Raw genomic sequence first — 14,252 nt, forward strand, 5'->3', positions numbered from 1 at the left:
TTTCTGTTGCTTGCAGCCAAACTACCAGAGAGAAATAGATCACTCAGGGATTCTAACTGCAAACAAAACCATTTGACCTAATTTAAGCAGAAAAGAGATTTATGAAAGGCTATTAGGAAACTCATAAAATGCCTGAGAGGACTGAAGGTTATGTCTCCAGGAATAATACCCAATCATACCACAGAGTTACCTGGAGGAAACATAACTGTTGAACCGCTGGGCAGACACAAGCTCACCTCAAGGAAAAGGCAGGGCTTGAGGGTCATTTCTAACACCTCTGCCTCTGACCCCTCCAGGAACTGCATCCACCAGAGACCACCATCACCAAAGTGGATTTTGTGGCACCCCACCTCTTCATGTCACCAGACTCCAAAAAAATCCTAGCTTCTCAAGCTAGTAGAGTTGGATTCCTATGTGGAGATCCTGGTTACAAAGGAGGCTGAGAAGAGAAGTTTCTGGTCTTCCCCTTGGATTGGTATGGACCTAAAAGGCAGAGAATTTGCCAAAGCAGGTAAGGATTTAACTTAAGGATGGCTACCCTTTTAAAGAATGAAATTAGTTTAATCATCATCCTGATGTTATCAGGAAGAAGTAAGGGAAAAGGAGATGTTATGTGGGAGTGCCACCACTCACCCAGTTACTCAAGCAAGAAATCTCCTTGCCACCTGGTCCCTCCTGTCTTAAGTCTTACACATTTTACCTTTGAACTCTCTCTAGTGTCGGATCCCTATCTCCATCCCCTCGGCCCTGGTTTAGGATCTCACTAATTCTTATCTGGACAGTCATCTAACAGGTCTCCCCACCCCTAGTCTAATTCCTCACATTGCTCCAAGAGCAACATATGTGAAACACAAGTCTGATCATGTCACTCCTCCAACTTAAAGGATTTAGCAAATCCTATTTCTCACAGGATATGCAGGCAGGCCCTTTACCACTAGCGCAACCTGGGAGGCCTCAGGTTTGGTTTTACTTGAATCAAATGACCCATTAGAGATAGATGATTGATAGGTCAACAGATAATAATATGATGCTTTTCAGAATATTCTAGTTTTAAGATAGAGGTTTTCAAAATTTGACTTCTCAAACTACTCTTTTTATATAAACTGCATTCTGCTGGTCAGAGAAGGCCTCTCTGAGGGGTACATATGAGCAGAGACCCGAATGATGTGGGGGAAGGAGCCACAAGTGTATAGAAGATGAGGGTCCAGCTCTCCTAACTGTGCACCCCCACCCCAGCTTCTTCCCTAGCAGCTAAATTACTAAGACACAAAAGTGCATCTTATTCTTACTTCCACAGCTCCCTTGGAGACTTGCTTTCCTTTCCAATTAATTCAGATATCAGGGATAGTTGTTAGTCTCAAATCTCCAATTGTTAGCCTCAAAATTCCCAGTAATGCCCTCAGGCAGCTCAAAGGACTCCTTGAGATTCTGTGGCTTCCTAGGGCCTCCCAACATTCCAAGGTCTCCCCTGAATCTTATTGCACATCTGTGGTCTCCAGGTTGACCCAGGTATTCATCTTCAAAGTCCTTTCCCCCAGTGTTGCCCTCCCCACAGGCACACACGCAAACCCACTCACACAAACATTCCTGAATACTGATACACTTTACTGACCATTGAGAGGGAAGGGAGAGGACGTTGACGTGGCTTTCCTCACTTCAAAATGCACAAACAAACTGGGTGATAAATGTGTGACCTCTCTATTTAAAACCCCTTTTGGGCACTTCACTACAGGAGACTCTCAACCACCTTCCCAGCTTCTCTCAGTCCCTCCCTCCTGTGGGGATAAACACGAAGGGGTACTGAGGAGGGGCCAGTCTCAGTGGAGGTGTTGAGAGGAAGGCTTTTCGGAGAAGATGACGACTGAAGGGGGAATAGGAGTAAGCAGGGCAAGAAGGGAGATGACAGAATCCATGGAGCTTAGCAAATTCAGCATATGATAGAGCAAAACATGCATATGGGGAGGTGAAGCTAGAGAGGTAAGCAGGGGCCAGCATAAGAAATTTAATGCTCCAGCTAATGGGTTTTCATTGCATTCAGAAAGCAATGTCGAGCCAGTGAAGGATTTTAAAGGATAACACAGATAGATTTGCCTTTTTTTTTTCTTTCTTTCTAAAATTCACTGCAAAGATCTCATTGAGGATAGATAGTTGGGAGGAGGGGAGAGAGCCTGCAGGCAGAGTGCCCATGGACTGGGGAAGGGAGACACAGTGCCAGAGTGCTAGCCATGGAGATGGCGATGAGGGAGCTGCAGGAGAGCCACGGAAGATGGAGACAGGACACAGACTGGTGACTGACTGGGCAAAGAGTCAAAAGGATGTGAGGATTCGAGGATCAGAATCACAGCAGGTTTCCAGCGGGGCAGCTGGTGAATGGTACGGCCATCCACTGGGAGGAGGGGCACAGAAACAGCCACACAGGTTTGAAGGCAGCTGTTAGATTGATTCCCTCCAGTTTCCCCATGCTGCCCATGATGACTTGGACTCCCAGCCTGGAGGACATTTGCTCCCCTCTCCCATTCCTGCCAGCTCTGCACCAGCTGCAACTGGGTATCTTTTGAGCACTTTCTTTCCTTGCTGGTGGTGGGTAGGGTGTGGCCTCCCCCACAGAGATTGTAGGCTGAAGCAGCTGAGCAGAGGGAAGAGGGCATAGAAGGCAATTTAAGAAACTCTTAAGTTGCTTCATATCTGTGTGACCACAGACAGCTCAGTCACCCCTCTGAGTCTTAGATTTCCTATAACTTAGTAATGGAGGGGACTACTTACTCTAGACTTGCGTTTTAAGGATTTCACATAATGCATATGACGGTGATTCTGTAAAGCATAAAATCCTATAAGGGGAGGTGTGGCATGGGGATGAAGGGAACTATTTGTGGCAGCTATATGAACAGTATCTCTACCCACTACCAGTTTCTCTCTGGGAGGATCTAGGGGTCATAACGAAACAGGTTTTCTGGAAGTTTTGATTCATCTTCATTGACTCATAGTCCCTTTGCAGTGAAAATAGGCCCTGAGAGGAGGAGAATATATAACTAGCACAATAATGTCAAGATTAATATTTCATACATAGGATCAAATAACTTTAATTAGAGGAATTTCATGTTATAACTGGACTGTATGATCTTCATAAGATAATAATTCTTATACAGACATTGCCTTAAGATTATTCACAAAGAAAGAGGGCTTGGTCATTACTGATAGAGGGACACCAAATTGAAGTCTAGTTCTCACCCTCCCACTGAGCCCATCCTCAGGAAGCCCAGCCTGTCACCCACCCAAGCTTCTCCCTTGGTCTTTTCAGAAGACTGGGCAGAGGAAACCTCTCTTCACATCCAGCTGCAGCCTGCAGTGCAGAGTCTTCAAGATATGAGAGACAAGGTCTGGGGACTGTCGTGCAGGGAGAAGGAAGAGTGTCTGGAGGAGGAGACAAAAGAAGGTCTTAAAGAGGGCGTCATGGGAGGAGGACAAGTAACAACTAGAGACTCAAAGGTGGAGCAACAAGGCAGCATCCAGGTAGAACTTCCTTCAGATGCCTGAACAGTGAAACTTGTCCCCACCCGCTGGTGCAGTTCGACAGATGACATAGCCAGAATCCCAAATCTTGTCCTCCAATCTGGTGCTCTTTGCAGGACTTTACATGCCCATCAGTAAATGAATAGCTCAAACCTCCAGCAGAGCTTGGTGAGGACTCCACTTCAGGAAGCTGAGCCTCCTCTGTACCTCATCTCCTGGCAGAAACTCTGCTGCCCCCAGGGATTTCCAGGCAGAGAGGATTAAGGAGCTGCAAATGCCAGTCTCAACAGAGACACTGAACCAGTATCCTTGTTCCCCTGCCTCCTTGCTCCCTCATTTGGTAAAAGATACTCACAGTGGGACAGACAGGAAGGCTCTCACTCTTTCTACCCAGGACAGTCCACACACCGAGGACAGATGCCTTTCCTTTAGGGATGAAGAGGCTCAGAGAAAGGGTGTGCATGACCACCATCTCATCCACACCATACAAGAGGGAGCAAGCAGTCAAGGCCATGTTCAGCTGTATCCAAAGCCTTCCTGCCACACCAGCAGTATACATGCTTGCTAAATAGGACAACCAGACTGGCACCTTTGCCCCTTTCCAGAATAGGTTGGCTCTATTCCCCTTCCCCTAAAACTCCTTACACACGCACACACACACACACACATACACACACACACACACACACACACACACACACACACACACACACCATGCTGCCACTGCCACCACCACCTCCGCCCACAACATCAAGTTCCAACCCAATAACCGCAAGAGGTCTTCCCTCAGGAAACATGACTGTCCCCAACACCATCCCTGGCCCTGTGCTGACTCAGCAAAGGGGGACCCTGAGCTGCTCCTGCCCAGAAGGCTCTCAATGTCGTAAGGAGACAATCCTAGAGGCATGTGGCACCAACCTGCTCTCAAGGAGCATCTCAGTTCTGGGGTTCTGGGACCCTTCCGCAAAAACCTAACTGTCGTCCCCACTCCATCCTGGGAAGTGGGCACCTCCTGGGAAGACGGAAGGTTCCCAGGTGACAGAGGGGGTATGTGGGGAGCACCAGCAAGAAAAGGGAGCTAAGAGAGTCCCCCTGACACCCCGATTCTCTCCACCCCACTGGGGCCTCAGGTATCCCTCCCTCTGCCCAGCTGCCTACTGTCCTGGGCACCAGTGAGGGCTCAGGCTCTGGCGATGATCGCTGTGGTTAGAAGAGACCCACAGGGTGACTGCTGGTAACCTAGCTGCATGTGATCATGGCCAGGTGTCAGTCAGCTTCCTTCTGGAGGCTTCCAGCTGGCAGCAGCTCTGAAGTCAGATAAGCTGTGACTCCTGGACTGTCCCAAGGGGGTGGAAAGTCCAGGGCCTACATACCAAACTGGCTGTCAGCACCCGTCTATATAATCCCCCAAGTCCAAACAGGACTTCCTAAAGGCCCCAGTGTCTCTGGCCAGCTGCTGTACCTAGACCAGAAAAAACAGAACGCGTGAACTTAATTCACCCCTGTCTGAAGCAGACAGAACAACAGTTCAAAGAGGCAGTCTTCATTCTGTCGTGTCATTTCACCTGCCTAGCAACACGGAGAAGAGTTCCGCTGAGTCTGACCTTCAGCATGCCACGCAACCCCTCCGTGCCACAGTGACCAACTTTGTAAAGTAGGGACAATAAAAGAACGCATGTCACTTTCTAGCTATGTGTCTTTGGCAATATATTTAACTTAACTGTGCTCCAATTTTTCTCATTTGCCAAATGCAGTTAAAAATAGAACCAATCTCATGGGGTAGTCGGGAAAGTTAAATAAGATAATAAGTTAAAACAATGGCTGTCTACATAGAAAGTACACGGGAAATGCTAGCAACAATTATTCTTTCTGTTACTAATCACAGGACGGTTATGAGGATTAATAGAATAATAGCTGTCATTTGTTGCATACTGACCATGAGTCTGGCACGGGGCTGTCTTGTACAGTAATGAGCGCGTGCTGACTGCAGCACCTTACATGTAGAGAGCCCGACACCTTACATGCAGACGGCAGCCTCTATCATACTTCACCCTTCCCCTGCATTCTACAGAAGAGGAAACTTCGCAGAGTTTTAAGCCCAAGGCTACAAAGCTAATAAGTAGGAGCACTTTGACTTGAATACAGGTTTTCTGGGAAATTAATCTTTATGGCCCTACAACCCTCACCTCCTCTTCCTGCTTGGTCTTCAACATTTGCTTTGTAGCTAAAACTGGTTTCCCCTCAAGAAAGCTGCCAGAGGACACATCTGCTGCTCAGCTGAACGGCACCCAGACTGCTATCAGTGCCAGCACCGGGACGAGCCGAGCTGGCCTCCCTATGGCTTTGCCCCTTCAGGAGCCAGGATCCAGCTCTGGCAGCCACGAGTGTGTGTGAGTGAATGTGATGGGGTCATGGACATTCTCAGGAAGCAGACCTGACCCAAATATAGCTCTATCCTTCTTCCCAAATGTCCCCCTGCTGGGATTCTGTGGTAGAGCACACCAGAAAAGACATCTGAGTCCCCCTAAATTGAGCAAAATGAGTCCACAACCAGCCACAGCCAGGGGTGACAGGTGTTTGTCTGCATATTCCACGTCAAAGGCAATGTCTCACTGAAGATGTGACTTCTGGACTATGGGCAAGTCACTTCCTCCCGCTAGGCCACAGTGCCCTCATCTGCAATATCGAAATACTAAGACCCATCTTACCACTTCCCAAGGAGTGCTGGTGGTAAAGAATCCACCTGCCAATGCAGAAGACACAAGACACTTGGGTTCAATCCCTGGGTCGGGAAGATCCCCTGGAGTAGGAAATGACAACCCACTCCAGTGTTCTTGCGTGGGAAATTTCATGGACAGAGGAGCCTGGCGAGCTACAGTCCATGGGGCCACAAGGAGTCAAACACGACTGAGCACACACACACCCAAGACCTGTCTAGTTGGGTTGCTGTGAGGACCCCATGAGAGAATGGGATCAGGGCCCAGGGCCGGACACCCAGCAACACAAGAAGGAGGGGAGTGAGCTCACAACGTGCACTCCACAAATGCCTGCTCAACGCTGAAATCCGACAGCCCAGAGCTCAGCAGCGGAACACAGTACAGGGGGCATGAGCAACGTGAGGTGAAGAATATGGGGATGGAAGACATCAAAGTCCACTGAAGAATAAAAGCATGTGCCCAGTCCAGGTAGCTCTGACCTAGAAAAGGGCACTTTCCTAAGACTTCACAAAACCCCACTTACTTCTGTCATGTGGCAGAAGGCACAGATGGCAGCCGTGGGAGATGTGAGCAGTGAGGTGTCTTTACATTTGAACCCCAAGAATTCAAGGAGTGAGCTGGTCCTTGTCAAGGAAATGGCGTGCAAAAGGACCTGGGATCAATGGTACACTGGGGCTGCCATGTATCAGCTCACATCATCGTTAAGTTTCCAGAACTTTTGCTAACCGGTCGTTAAACATTATTTAAAATGATGTGAACTTTCAGTTAAGCTAATTATTTTAAAAGCAATAATAATAAATACTCAAAACTCATCACTTCCTAATTATTTTACTGTATTTGGATGTGCTCTTAAGGTTGCTTACATCCGTGCTATCTGTATGAAAGAAATACTATATCATACTGTACTACTGCTCCTCTTTTCCCAAGCCCATGTTCAGTGATAGCAGTTTTTAACTAAACTTTAAACCAACCATAGAGTATTTACACCACAGAAATGGGCAAGCCTACAAATCATAATTTCCTCCCAGCCCTAGAGAGCTGGTTGTCAGACGTTTACCAGCACACCACTGACAAAGAGCCTCCCCACTGTTCCAATGCCTCCAAGGGAATGGGATTTTGTGGAACTTTGAGTCACGTTGTATTTAATGCTTAGGTTGTGTTTTCTCTGTTAATTAAAGCTCTCTCCACAACTTTGTATTAAGAGTGCTTACAAGGCATTTCATGAGTCTAAAAGTCCCAGGAATACTGAAATGGCACATTTCTGCAATGACTTATATGGTAATGAGGGGGCTTCATGAAGCGTGCTGCTGAAATGAAGTGACTCAGGAAGATACCAAAAAAGAAGATAAACTTAAGAGACTTTTATTGTCCTCCTTAACCTTCAGGACATTTCTACAAGTGTTCCGTTCAATAAACAGTTACTCCATACTCAGTACAGTCAAGGCATTAAGCCAGGGGAAGAGGAAGGAATATACATAGCCTTATTTCTCAGGAACTTGCTCTCTCTTATGATCCCATTGAGGCCTACATTAAGCACCTTAAGTTTTTTAATTTTTATTCCCTGGTCACTCAGATGGTAAAGAATCTGCCCACAATGCAGACGACCTGAGTTCAATCCCTGGGTCAGGAAGATCCCCTGGAGAAGGAACTAGCAACCCACTCCAGTATTCACACCTGGAGAATTCCAAGGACAGAGGAGCCTGGCAAGCTACAGGCCACGGGGTGGCAAAGAGTCAGACACAACTGGGCGACCAACACACACATAGCTGATTTACAATGTTGTGTTAGTTTCAGGAATACAGTGAAGCATGAACTCCCTATTTTAAATTATAGCTCTCCACCCCCAGCATTCCTAATCCTCCTAACTCTTTTTTTGCTATAACACTTGTCACTTTCTAACACACTATATTATTTACTTGTTTTTCATGATTGGATTTACTATCTTTCTTCCCCGTCTAGAATATAAGCCCCCAAGGGCAAGGATGTTCCTTTGGTTTGTTCCAGTACCTCACACGTACTAGGTCATCACAAATTTTTAAAAAACATTTATACTTAATATACTAGAAAACACACTGGGTCAAATTCTAATTTCTACTCTACTACTTAGAATGCAATCCTTGGCAAATCACTGTACCCCTTTGAGTTTCTGGTCCTCATATGTAAACTACAGGATTTGGATAAGACTATCTCTAAACTAGATAATGAAAAATTCAAAATTCAACAAATCTCTATTACACATACCAATCAAGGTATGTCTGCCATATTCATAGCCATTTCTACAGGAAACTGTTTTTCTGCAGCCCTCAAATCTAAGCACCTCTACGCTAAATTCCACCATGCAGCCACCTGGCTTCCTTCAAACCCTCAAATCCTCTCTCCTGCCATACGAGCATGAACACCTAACCCCAAGGCAGACAGAGGCTTATTATGTGACCCAGGAGAAAGATCTGCCATATAGGGAAGACTGGACCAACTCAATTCTACTCTTGATAGAATTAAATATAGAATATATTTAAATCCTTAAGAATTTAAGTTGAGAAATAGGCCTGGGGTTTCTCTGGTGGCTCAGTGGTAAAGAATCTGCCTGACAATGCAGGACACTCAAGTTCGATCCCTTACCCAGGAAGATCCCACATGCCAGAGAAACTTAGCTGGATTTTTCCACAGCTAAACAAAGCTCACCTGTGACCTGAACACTACACATCTAGCACTTAGAAAACAGCTTTGAAAAAAAAAAGAAATAGGCCCAATATATTGGGCAGTATACAGAAAACTGAGGGTCACAAGTCTGAGAGAAGCTGGAGATGCTACAATTAGTGATAGACGAACCAAGTCAGAAGACAGCAAAAACCACAAGGTAGAGAAAACCACAGAGTGTACAGAGAAGAAGTCAGTTTTTAGCAAGGAGTGAAATGGGCAGATACAAGAAGCAGACCCAAGAGATAATATGTGCGGCATTTCTCAGGGGAACACTTTAGAGAAGATCCTTAAAGTCCGCTGCTGAGATCCTTAGAGGCACTGGTCCACTGTCCACCTCCTGTGTCATGTAGGTTGACTTGTTTTGCCTGTTGTTCTTGGATTTCCATGAGATTGTTTCCCCTTTGCCCCACAGACATTTCTTGGACTAACCTGACTGAGTTTCTATGTGTTGCAATCAAAAGAACCCAATTCAGAGATTGAGCCCCACGGGCAGATTATGTTTGATGGAGTCATGCATTGTGTCAATGGCTTGTATAATCCTGTAGGTGTTGATCTCTTGATGGTGCATTGCTCAGGGATGAGATGGTCCTGTTTAGTACACTTCGATTACAATATCTGAACATACACACACACAAATGGTTTGAGGATATAGTAGAAAGAAAGTGAATGAATACTCATCTAGCTCGCATTGCCTGCCAGGCACTATTCTAAAGGTATGTCACCTAATCTTTGCTGCAATCTCATGCCTATGGTTGAGGTGATAAAATGGAACTTTAAAAAAAAAATGATTTTTGTGTTTCTTCTTTCCCGTCGGGGACCCTGATAGTATACTGTGTCTCTCCTCCTGGAGTTCTGGGTTATATCCCAAGCTCTCATATAAAAGATAAAATAAAAGGAAATCCTCCACAACATTCTTCCTTTTTCTAGTCCCTAGGAGCTTAGGAGAGACTAAAAACTGTCAGTGAATTTGGCCTGATGGACCCAGTCAGAACTGAGAAGCTCTCCATAGATTTCACAGAATACAGGGACCTATCACCCAGGACCCACCTAAAGCCTAAGCCTGGGAGGGATCATTTTATGCTGAGACTTCAAGACATAAAGACAAGGTGACTAAATCCAAAAGAAAGCTAATTCTCAGTGAGCTGTAACTCTATCATGTGCCAGATTAATAACTTTTGACTCTAAGATACCTGTGACTTCTGATGCCTTGCCTGCCCACATATAGCAATGTAAGCTAGGATGGAAGTCTGAGGTAAATTTAAATGAATCTGCACTGTCATTCTGGAAATGAGATTATTTGATTTCAGTGGTAACAAGGAGCATCACCAACCCACATCCTCCTCTATTTTTCCTCCCTTTGCTTTACTCATCTATCTAACACTGAATCTACTGATGCCTCTGCTTGTGGGGTCAGCATTCCAAATCAGTTCCTACTTCTAACAGCAGCAGGAGGTATGATCAGAAGCCTGTGTTCTCCTTCCCTCAATCTTATGAGTTTCAGGATTAGTCATATTCCTAGATCCAAGATCTGGTGTCCTAGCCTCCAAACCACTGTGTTCCCCAAATCACACCAACCAGAGACTTGCATGATTTAGGAATACTAATACAGGTTTTAAGGTTACAGAGACTTAGCGTTAGATTCCAACTCTGCCCTTAGACTTTGCACAGGGACAGTCAGAACAGAATAGGCAACAGTGCTAAAATTTCAACAACTTAAAATTTATTTCTCATCCCAATACATGGGAATGAGTACTCCACAAAGTCAGCCAAGGACCCAAGTTAAAAGAGATTCTATACTGTAATGTCACCATCACAGCACAACATCTTCAGGAATTCTAAGATGGTAGGAGGCTAAAGCTTGGGTTTTTCACCATCTCCTCCTGGAAATGACACAGTACTTCTGTTTGTGGTCCACTGGCTAGAACTAGTCACATGGCCCTGATGACTTGCAAGAGATAAGAAAACATATCCTTCCATATGCCTAGAAAGTGGAGACAATTGGATATGGCTGAATAGTTCTAACACAGCCAGTTCCACAGTATGGAATAGAACCATATGATTACTTTCTTCCTCCAAGGTTCCTGTAAATCCAACAAACCAAGGATCCATTAAGCTAGGGGGAGTCCCTCTGGCTTATGTAACTACTCTTCAGAGAACTCTATCCCCACGTCTCCTTCACCCTCAATGCCATCCACAGTAAACAGGCTCAATTTATCAGCTTGGGCTTAAGCCCAGGGACTTTCTTCCTGGTCAGTCTTGCTCTAATATCCTTCCTGATTTCCTGTCCTCCACCACCAACCTTGATCTCTGCCCTGAAAAAAAAAAAACCTGTAGGGCTAAAGTCTGGATGTCTTGTCTAGCTCTTGGCAGTTCTCTTGAAGACCAGTCAAGCAATGTTTTTAGCAGTAGTCATCTTGAATCCACAACTTTTCTGGAGTCAAACAATCCACGGTCACAACAAAGCTACTGCTGAAGATACAATCATTCAGCCACCACTAAAAATTGATTTGATGTGCAGAAAAGGATTATGTACAAAGATGCTTATTGAAGCACTGTTTGTAACAGCAAAACATTGGGAATAACCTAAATGTCCAGCAAAGGGGACTATTTGTAAATATCAATCATCCACTGATAGATACACTAGTTTAGCCTGCCAAGTTAATCAGTGTTAAAAAAACAAAAAACAAAAAAGACAAACTCAGATCATTTACTGTGACGGAGTTAACTAGGAGCTTCCCTTTCACTGTGGGTCACAGTGTGACCTGTTTTAATTTTGTTTGTCCTGCAACTGTACTTTCCCAAGTAGGTTTTCCAAGTGAAACAAGCTAGTCAAAAAAGGACAAATAATGTAAAATTCTACTCATATGAGAGACCTATCGTAGTCAAATTCACAAAGACAGAAAGTAAAATGTTAGTTGCCAGGGACTGAGGGTAAAGAGTGATGAGGGAGGGCCCAAAAAAAAAAAAAAAAAAAAAGAGTGATGAGGTATTATTTAACTCTGAGTCCAGAGTTTCAGTTTTGCAAAACAAAAAAAGTTCTGAAGATAAATGGTAATGATGGTTGCACAATAATGTGAATGTACTTAGTACAATTGAACTGTACACTTAAAACTCATTTAAATGGTAAATCTTATGTATACTTACCACAATTTTAAAAACTGAAATGTGTGAGTGAATGTGCTGAATGTCTGTGTGTGTGTGTATGTGTAGGCCCAGTGCTCCTGCCTTTGGTGATGAAGAGAAATGCTATAATTTCTTTTTAAATGTTCTTCCTTAGCTAGGCAAGGATTAGTAAACTATAGTCCTCCAGCCAAATCCAGCTTCCCATTTATTTTTATAAATAAAGTTTTATAAGAATACTGTCATGCCTACCATTTACATATCTATGGCTGTTTTTCTGCTAATGTGGCAGAGTTGAGTAGAAAGAAAGTATTATCCAGAAGGCCTAAAATATTTTACTATCTGGCCCTTAACAGAAAAAGCTTGCTGACTCTTGCTTTAGTGCATTGAGAATACACATGAAGGCCTGAACAATAATCAAAACTTTAAAGTGGGTTTCAAGTCCTATATTTTAAATGAAACAGAGTCTACAGGCCTGGAGATTTCAGAGTTGGCATCTCTTCTCTATTCAACTGTTTTCCAACTTGTCAACAAGTCTGGAGCCTTCATTCTCCACTCTCAGGATACCCCTGGAGGCTACCCTGGACCTGACAGGTAACAGAGAAAAAGGTGAAAAAAGGCTCCCCCAAGGTAGATCTGATTCATTATCTTCCTGGAGTTACATTGTTCAAGACTTTCCTCAGTTACACCAAATTTGGAATATATTAACAAGTGAGGGAAAGGACATGATGTTACACTTGGAAACACAGATGCAGTTTTGAAATCCGGGAGGATGTGTACTGACAAATTCACTGTGATATCTCCTGAGTTGGGGGATTATGGATAGTGTTTAAAAATATTCTCTATAAATTTTTAATTTTATTGTTTGTTACAATGAACATGGATTGTTTTTATAGTCAAATTGTCATTTTCATATTTTTTTAATTATTGAAAGAAACACGAGCATGGTAGGATGAAATCCAGGGAGAATTACATGAGAGACATTTCAGCAGGGTCAGAAATCTGGGTAACAATTAGCCAATCTCAGCTTGTTTTCTTGATCTAAACTATTCTCAGAAAGAACTGAAATCTGGCAAGCCCAGTATTTTCATGGCATGTTCAGTCACATGTCCCATAAATTTCATTTGTCCTGGTACTCTCTAGTCCCTTAAGAACTCCTGTGCCCTCTAGACTTTTTAAAGCAGCTTCTAATATGCCACATTTTTTTCTCCACTTGACTATAGGTTCTCTTTTCAAAGGCCACAGACACTGTTTCTGCAGAGTCAAAAAAAATCAGACAGATCTAGGTTGGACATAGGCTCTGCTACTCACTGAGCTTGAACCAGTTACTAAACTTCTCATCTATAAAAAGGAAGTAATCCTACATTTTTGGACCATAAAGAAAGCTGAGCGCCAAAGAATTGGTGCTTTTAAACTGTGGTGTTGGAGAAGATTCTTGAGAGTCCCTTGAACTGCAAGGAGATCCAAGCAGTCCATCCTAAAGGAAAGAAGTCCTGAATATTCATTGGAAGGACTGATGCTAAAGCTGAAACTCAGTACTTTGGTCACCTGATGAGAAGAACTGACTCATTGGAAAAGACCCTGATGCTGGGAAAGACTGAAGACGGGAGAAGGGGACGACAGGATGAGACGGTTGGGTGGCATTATCAACTCAATGGACATGAGTTTGAGCAAGCTCTGGGAGCTGGTGATGGACAGGGAAGCTTGGCACGCTGCAGTCCATGGGGTCACAAAGAGACAGACAAAACTGACTGAACTGAACTAAACTGAATCCTACCTGCAGGAGGAAAAGAAATTCTCCACTCTTCTGCCCACTTGTCTCCCTCTTCTCCCAAGAAGACCAAACACTCATCTAAATTATATACAGTATCTGGGTGGGTTTGAAGGTCATGCAGACTGGTAGCTCACCTGCTCCTGTACCTCCTTCCCTAGGGATAAGAGCAATCAGACGAGCAGAGGCTTCTCCCATAAGGAAGGAGGCACAGCCACCGTGTACTCCTTTCTGTGATTTCCTGTGATATAGCTGGCTACAGGAGGGTGGCATCCTAAGATTTGGGTTTAAATCAAGAAAAAAGACTTCAAAAGGCCTCACCTTGCCTGTATCACAAAGATTTACACTAGGTTTCTGACACAAGCCTAGGTATTTTCTTCATTTATAGAATCAAGACATGCCTCTTACAGAACTTGAGTAATGAATCCCATTGA

At 44.3% G+C, this 14,252-nt stretch overlaps 1 pseudogene; it reads left to right on the forward strand.

The window, feature by feature from the left end:
* Positions 1-2,266: 2,266 nt before the first annotated feature.
* The window catches only part of LOC136176330 (large ribosomal subunit protein uL18-like), a 65,648-nt pseudogene continuing 53,662 nt past the window's right edge, over positions 2,267-14,252 (forward strand).

Source organism: Muntiacus reevesi, chromosome 10, assembly GCF_963930625.1.
Source record: "Muntiacus reevesi chromosome 10, mMunRee1.1, whole genome shotgun sequence".
Classification (NCBI taxonomy): domain Eukaryota; kingdom Metazoa; phylum Chordata; class Mammalia; order Artiodactyla; family Cervidae; genus Muntiacus; species Muntiacus reevesi.